Genomic DNA, 8,215 nt, shown 5'->3' with positions numbered 1-8,215 from the left:
ACCCCTGCCCTACACGTATCAAAGTCACCATTCCTCACCATCTGCCTGCACGTGAGTCGTCATTATTTCTCTACAGAACAGGAAGCTGAGCTCAGAGAGGTTAACTCACTTGCTCAAGGTCACACAGCAAGTAAGCCAATGAGCGGGGAACTGAACCCATGCCTCAGCCTCCCTGGAAGTCTCCAAAAAGGTGTCTACGTCCCTCCACCCCTGCGGACGATGCTTTCATTGAGGTCCTCCATGTTGCAACCCCAGGAGCTAGGATCAGCCACGTCCAGTCTGAATGGACCAGGTCCGGGGTGTAAGTTATCCCTCTGATGCTGAGTGACCGTGATGCCGTCACTAACTGAGCAGGTGAGCACAGGGTCTCAAGTTAGAGCGCAGCTTCTGCCCTCATTAACGGTCTGCTTCTCACCTCATCGCAGGGCAACGTGAACCGAGATTCAAGTGAAGGGGTGAGCTGCACATCCCGACTCTCCCGCCAGTGAGAAGCTCTCATCCATCATCACTTCTGAGGCAGTGTGCCAGCAGGCCCCAGACCGGGGTGAAGCGAGTTAGGCCCTCAGGATGTAGGCCTCCCAGGGATGCCCCTGCACCTGCGGAGCCCTGGAGTGATGGCTGCCTCACACCTGCACCCTGGGCGCCTCCCTGATTTCCGCTGGTCCCAGTCCCAGCTCTTAGTCTTGGACTCACGGCCCCTGGATTGGTATTCATCCCAACTGCCCTGCTGGAGCCCCTGGCGTCTCCCACGCCCACCCCAAAAGCTTTCCCGGGTGCGTTCAGAGAAGGGCGTGTAGCCTCAGAGCAACCCTTCCCAGGAGAAATGCCCATCCTCCAAGAAACCTCAGGGGAAGCTGGGCCTAGAGTGAATGGTCAAAGTCAGGCCAACCCGGGCCGAACCCAGGCCAAACCCAGGCCAGCCCAGGCCAACCCAGGACAATCCAAGCCAAATCCAGGTCAACCCAGGACAACCCAGGTCACCCCAGGCCACACCCGGCCAATTCACTCTGAGTGGCCTTCAGCTACTTTGTCACCAAATGAATAGGTCACTGAGCTCCAAAGATGGGGGAAACTGAGGGTACAGACCAATTCGATCCTGTTCGAGGGTCTCTGACTGCTCGTAAAAAGCACATATTCCCCAATCAAATGCTGCCCATTGAAGGGTCTGACAGAGATAGGCACCTAGTAGTGGCCAAAACAAAGGCCCCACCAAGTCCGCACCCCCAGCTCCACTGTCCGACAGCACTTCCTGCCAAGGCGTCATTACGCTGCCAGCAACTTGATGTCACTTTCAAACCACTGCTTTATTGCAATAATTATAAAGCTTTCTGGCCTCTGACAAATAAATGGGAATCCCTCCCGCGTGCCGACAGAGCTGGGAAAGGGAATGGCACCCCAGCTGGGCCACCCTCCTGCACGCTTTCTGTTCTTCCTAATTTGTGTTTGCTCAGAGCTATGAGAAACCCAGAGGCTGGCAGACGTGCAGCTCACCTTCCACCCCCGTCAATCTTGGTGAGGTTTTACATGGATTGATTGGATATGAGTTTGGGTGAATTATTCACGTTTCGTATTTTGATGAATGGGAAAAAATGCCCATAGAGCACACAGAACTGTGTGCGTTTGCACGTTTCAGGAAAACAAACATCACCTTTGCCAATCCCCACTTCCACCTCCTGTAAAGACTTTTCTGCACATCTTCTGTGCTTCGTGAGCAAAGATCGCCCGGTGGGTGGGAGCCCTGTCTGCCCTGAGCTCATGGGGAGAGACTTGCCCATCTCTCCGAACATCATCTACCTCTTCGTTCATAAGTGGCAGTGATAGTAATAATAACGCCCCTGCCCTGAGCCGTGGGACTGTTATTTACAACACGTGCCCTCAAGGACTGGGCAGATGATCCGCCATCCGCCCAGTGGTGAGGCGCTAGCCTCTCCCAGCACCATCGGGGAAACAGGGTCGCCATCGTGAATGAGACTGGAGACCTTCCCAAATCTCACGAAGCTTACGTGTAGCTTGGACCGACATTGGAGCCCCTTTGTGATGGTCTGCTAGAAGCACAGCTTTGTGGTTATTTTCACATGACAGCTCAGGATCACCAACCTCTCCCACCGTCACCTTGGAGAGAAGGGGAGATGTACCCACAGATGTCGTGCCTAAGTTTCTCCATCTGTAAATGAGCGGCAACCTCCTGTTTCCATAACAGCCTCCTTGGCAAGAAGACTGGACATCGAGGACCCTCAAAAACACCGTGATGGAGGGACGTGATTTTGTTTGACAGCTTCCCCCTCCTGGATTCACCCACTAGCTAACCACTTGCACGAGGCAGCCCCTCCTCTTCCTAGTCAGGTGACCCCCCCAGGGCGTCTGGGTCAATTGGCAATACACCGCAGTTGTTAGAAACCTCCCGCTCTTGGAAGCTGATCTCTGGTCTCCAAGCTTAGCCAGCTTCAGTGATGTGTTATTACTACACCTCCTCCACCTTGTATTATTAATTTCATTTATAGCAGAACCAATAACTCATACATTCAAGGCAGTTTGTCATGCATACCTGTAAATAGATTGAAAGTCTACTGAAGCATGCTGGGTAAACACGAGGCCCGTGTCTACTCATCTCCTGGCCCCGCGCCACGTCCTTTAGAGCCAGGCCATATTTTTCACAATGCATATGAATTTATGCCTCCCCCAGCCCTTGCCTCCATCGCCCCTGAAATTCCATTTAGTCTCAGCGTTACTGCTCAAACCCGCTCTGCTGGAGCCTCACCCTGTGAAGGTGAAAAATCGCAGCCATCATTTTCCTATTGATTTAGAAGAGACACCTAGCTCCTCGGGTCTCTGTTCAGTGACCTGAGCTGAAAGCACTCCACTCCGTACGAGGGGAGCACATGCAGGCTGGGCTACCTGGGCAGAGGGGCTGAGGGACCGGGGTAGCAGGACCCGCAGGGCTCGGGAGGCAAGTGTGCACCCCCTCCACGCTGGCCCCGCGGTGGCCTGGCGTCACGGTCATGAGGAGGGTCCGCTGTGCGGTAGTCTGAATAAGTAAAGTGGCTCGTTCTGGCCAGAGACACAAGTTGCTTACTTAAAGCAAGTCTTTTATTTATTTATTTATTTTCCTTTAGGGCTGCATCTAAAGAGAGCAAAATGAACGTTTAGGAATTTTACAAACATATGGACCTTTTGACAACAGCCCATTTCCCAAAATTTATGCTTAGATATGCTCATATATAAACTCCCAGAGGACATACCTACAGAGTAAGGGCTACCTTGGGCTGCGAGGGAAGGACCCCAGACCCAGGCCTGAGCTCTCAGGCTCAGTGTTATTGTTTTGTGGGTGTCTGTGGCTCCTGCCTTCCCAGCATCCATCCCCCTTCTCCTGGTAACAGACCCTCAGTGTTCATTGGGGGTTAACTTCCCCATCAGTGAGGTTCAGGTGGATTGACTCACCCCTGTCTCCAGTGTGGTCATGTGACCCAGACCTGGCCAATCAGAGCATCGAATCAGCCTGGCACAGTGACTAGTTCAGAGAGCTAAGATGACCAGATTGGTCCAATGAGGCTCATTCCAGGACTGTTGCTGAGACGGTTGAATAAGGTCAGTTATCCTGCTGCTTGTGTTACTGGGAAGGCAGGGTATAAATGTCGAGCTGCTAGTGTAAACATCTTGCTAGTAGAAGGAGAAAGCCTCATTCAAAATGAAGCTATGCATGCAATACAGAAGGGGACAAGTGAAGTCTATTCAGCACCTGGATCCAGCCATGCCTGAAGCTAATGATGTCATGGCTTTTGGGTTACCTAAGCCAATATATATTCTTCTGTTTTTTTAAACATAAGCCAGTGTGAGTTGGGGTTCACTCTCTTCCGACTGAAAAACAATATCCTGATAATACAACCTAGAACCCAAATACCAAGAATCAGAGTCTCCCCAGCACTTTGCAATTGTTTAGATTCCTTTGCAACCACAAAAGTCTAATTCGAAGTTAGTGGTAGTTTTTGAATTCCTTCAAGTTCTGTCCTTTGTAAATCCAACGTCTCAGGCTGTCAGCGTGCAAAGTGATCAGCTTGTATGGAAGAAATGCATCACTTTAAGATAAAAAGGGAAAGCAGACTTTCTCCATGGTCTTTTCTTTGCAGCTGTGTATCGCCTATTCCTCTCAGCATTTTATCCCCAACCCACTTTTTCCTGCTTTAGAGGCAACCCGATACTCTCCCAGCCTCTAGATGGGCTTTAGTCCCAGCTCTCCCAGCTCCTGACCTTGGATTCAGAGAAAGGGTCAGATGACTGAGATCTCTGCCCAGCTGGCTGCCATGGGCTCCCCTCTCCCAATGGAGGGAACATGTGTAGATAATATGCATGAACACACTTAAGTCGAACTATTAAATTTACTTTATTTTACATAGCTGGAGTCAATGGCATCTTGAACACAACAGGAAAATCTATGTAAATGAGTACACACAATTACGTATAAGGCTATGCAAACATGCCCCTGGATGTGGCAGGGCTGCCATTGAACTGACACGTGTGGCCACCGTCCTGACTTTGTTCTAACCTCAGGAAAGTAGCGGGGAGCTCAGAAAATACCTGGGTTTCTGATTACCATGAAAAATGCTGGCTCGGCTGGAGGCCTGTGTCTCCCATTGAGTGGAAGCTTTCCTTGATTCAGATGAGCCTGGGAGGTAAGAGCCCCATGTCAGATGAGTGGTCGGAAAACCAGGACTTGGATTTTGATTTTATATAAGTGTGATTTAAACTTTCTGTCTGCCTCTGCCGTAGTTTTGTGACTTTCAGGGCAGCCAGCAACGTGGTTTTGCAGAGTCAATTGCTGTGGTTGTGCAAGGCACAGGGCCAGTCTTTCTTGATGCAGGGATGCTTCTGGGGAGGAGGTCCTGCTGAAAATACACGCGGACCGTGTCTTGGGTCCTCTGGTCTCAGTTGGATTCCCTGAAAGTAGAGCCTGAGACAGAGACTAAGGTGCAGACAGTTTATTTAAAGATAATCTCAACTGGTTTCTGTATGTTGTTTTTTATCCTGCAATTTTACTGAGGTATTCATTCTAACAGGGTTTGTGTGTGTGTGGAGTCTTTAGGGTTTTCTACCTATGTGATCATGTCATCTGCAAACAGAGATAACTTTACTTCTTCCTTTCCCATTTGGATGCCTTCTTATTTCTTTTTCTTGCCCAACTGCTCTGGCTAGGACTTCCAGGGCTGTATTGAACAGAAGTGATGAGAGTGGGCATCCTGGCCTTACTCCTCATTGTAAAGGAAAAGTTTTTAGTTTTTCACCCTTGAGTATGATGTTAGCAGTGTGATTGTCATATATGGCCTTTATTATGTTGAGAGAGTTTCTTTCCATTCCTAGCTTCTTGGGAATTTTTACTATGAAACGATCTTGAATTTTGTCAAATACTTTCTCCAAATCTACTGATATAATCATGTGATTTTCCCTTACTTCTGTTAATGTGGTACATCACATTAATTGATGTTTGTATATTGAACCATCCTTGTATCCCAGGGACAAATCCCTGGGATGGATTATTCTTTTAATGTACTGTTGTATTCAGTTTGCTAGTATTTTGTTGAGGATTTTTGCATATGTTCATCAGGGATAGTGCCTGATGAAAATAACTTTCTTGTGTCTTTTTCTGGCTTTGGTATCAGGGTATGCCAGCCTCACAAAATGCATTTGGAAGTGTTCTGTCCTCTTTAATTTTTTGGAAACATTTGAGAAGGACTGGTGTTCATTTTTCTTTAAATGTAGAATTCACCAGTGGAGGCATCTGCTCCTGGGCTTTTCTTTGTTCGGAGGTTTTTGATCACTGATTCAATCTCCTTAGTCATTATTGGTCCATTCAGATTTTCTATGTCTTCTTTATTCAGTTTTGGTAGGTTGTATATTTCTGGGAATTTATATGTTTCTTCAAAATCGTTTAATTTGCTGGTGTACAGTTGTTCATAGTAACCTCTTATGATCCTTTGCATGTCTGTGGAATCATTGTAATGTCTTCTCTTTCATTTCTGATTTTATTTGACTTCTCTCTTTTTTCCTTAGTTTTTTTTTTCTTAGTCTAGCTGAAGTTTTGTCAATGTTGTTTGTCTTTCCAAAATAACAACTCTTAGTTTCATTGATTTCTATTTTTTTAAATCTCTATTTCAATTATTTCTTCTCTAACCTTTACTATCCTTTGGTCTGCTAACTTTGGGCTTAGTTTGGTTTTTTTTGTTTTGTTTTTTGTTTTTCTAGTTCCTAGAGGCGTGATGTCAGGCTGGGTTTGTTTGTTTGTTTGTTTGAGATGTTTCTTCTTTTCTCATGTAGCCATTTATCGTTATAAATTTTCCTCTTAGTACTGCTTTTGCTGCATCCCATAAATTGGGTCATGTTGTGTTTTTGTTTTCATTTGTCTCAAGACATTTTCTAAAATCCCTTTTGATTTCTTCCTTGACCCATTGGTTGTTTAGGAGTGTGCTGTTTAATTTCCACATACCTGTGAATTTTCCAGTATTCCTTCTGCTATTTATTTCTAGTTTCATTCAATTTTGATCAGAAAAGATACCTGACATGATCTCGATGTTCTTAAATTTGTTAAGACGTGCTCTGTGACCTAATACATGACCTATCGTGGAGAAGACTTCATGTGTGCTTGAGAAGAATGTATATGCACTACCATGATCATTGCAGCATTATCCACAGTAGCCAAAAGGTGGAGACGATCTACATGTCCATCCACTGAAAATGTGGTACATACAAACAATAGAATATTATTCAGCCTTAAAAAAGAAGGAAAACTACCATATACAACAACACAGATGAACCTGGAAGGACAAATACTGCACGATTCCCCTTATGTGAGGTATCGAAAACAGTCAGACCCACAGAAATAGAGAGTAGACCAGTGGTTTCCAGGGCCTGGGGGGAAATGGGGAGTTACTGTTCAATGGGTGTAAAGCTTGAATAAGTTCTAGAGATCTCCTGTTCAACATGGAGCCCATAGTTGCCAATACTTTATTGTGTACTTAAAAATTTGTCTAGAAAGTAGATGTCATGTTAACTGTTCTTATCACAGTAATAAAAAAAAAAAGAACGAATGAGCCAAAGAGTGAATGAACTTGCACTCATACAACAGTAAAGATGGTCTCAGGAGCAGGGAGACAGGGAAGGTGGAGGGTGTGTACACAGCTCGTTTCTGACTGAGCGCCTGGGCTCCTGCTCCAAAAAGTGCTGCTCTCTGTTCACTATTAAGTGAAACGTTTGCTCTGTACAATGGGACCCCTTTGCACTCTGATGACTTGAGAAGTTGTCCTGGCGAAGGATGGGAATGGGGGCAGGGATAGTTATCCACTAAATCCCACCCACCACTGGTTGCCGGTTTCCCCCAGAAGTGATCTGTACCCCGACCTCCGTGCACACACTTTGGGCTCAGCTGTGTGGGGCTGAGTCTCCCCTGGAGGTGGAAGAAGGCCCTGCAGGGGCTTGAGCTGGGCAACCGCCACTGGCTGCTACGTGCACCTGAGTGGTGTGACCCGACCAGAGCGCACACTTCAGCGCAGAGCCCACCGCAGGGCCCCTGAGACCCTGGCCAGGACCCTAAACGTCTCTGCTCTTCCAGGGTCTGGGACTGCATTTGGCAAACGGCACGTCCCAAACGTCCGGGGCAAGGTGAGCTTGTAGAGCAGGGCCAGTCGGGACAGAGCCTCCTGCTGTTGCTCGGGGGACAAACCAGCTCCCTGGAGTCACCTTTGGAAGGTTTTGTTCCTTCCTTGGCCGTGCAGCTGGATTACTGGGGAGCAAGCCTCGCAGAGGCCACCCCTCCAATGCAGGGGTCCCTCAGCAGGGGCTTGGGCCAGTGTCACGGGGTCTGGCCTCCGATGTCAGGAAAACCAGGAATGATAGAAACACATCCCTGGCTTTGTTCCCACATTTACCCTCTTAGAGATGCGTTATACCCCATTTTCCCCAACAGATTTTCCCGTCACGGTGCATGTCTATTCAGGGAGAAATAAGAGGCAACTAATGTCCCCAGTTCTCTCGCGATCGCTCCAGACCCAACTCACCACAGCCCACTGGCATCTCCCAGGAACCCTCTGGCCTCATCCCAGGCTGCTCAGTGTTTAGGAAAACACCAGGGTAGAGTCCCAAGGAGGGACGTGTAACCTGTATTTTGTCTCTTTGAAATGCATTGTTTCACTCTTTTTTTTTTTTTTTTTTTTTTTCCCCTCCCCCCCCC

The sequence above is a fragment of the Neophocaena asiaeorientalis genome, unplaced genomic scaffold, assembly GCF_003031525.2.
Source record: "Neophocaena asiaeorientalis asiaeorientalis breed wild unplaced genomic scaffold, Neophocaena_asiaeorientalis_V1.1 scaffold606, whole genome shotgun sequence".
NCBI classification, from domain to species: domain Eukaryota; kingdom Metazoa; phylum Chordata; class Mammalia; order Artiodactyla; family Phocoenidae; genus Neophocaena; species Neophocaena asiaeorientalis.
Note: the sequence above shows the minus strand (reverse complement) of the source record.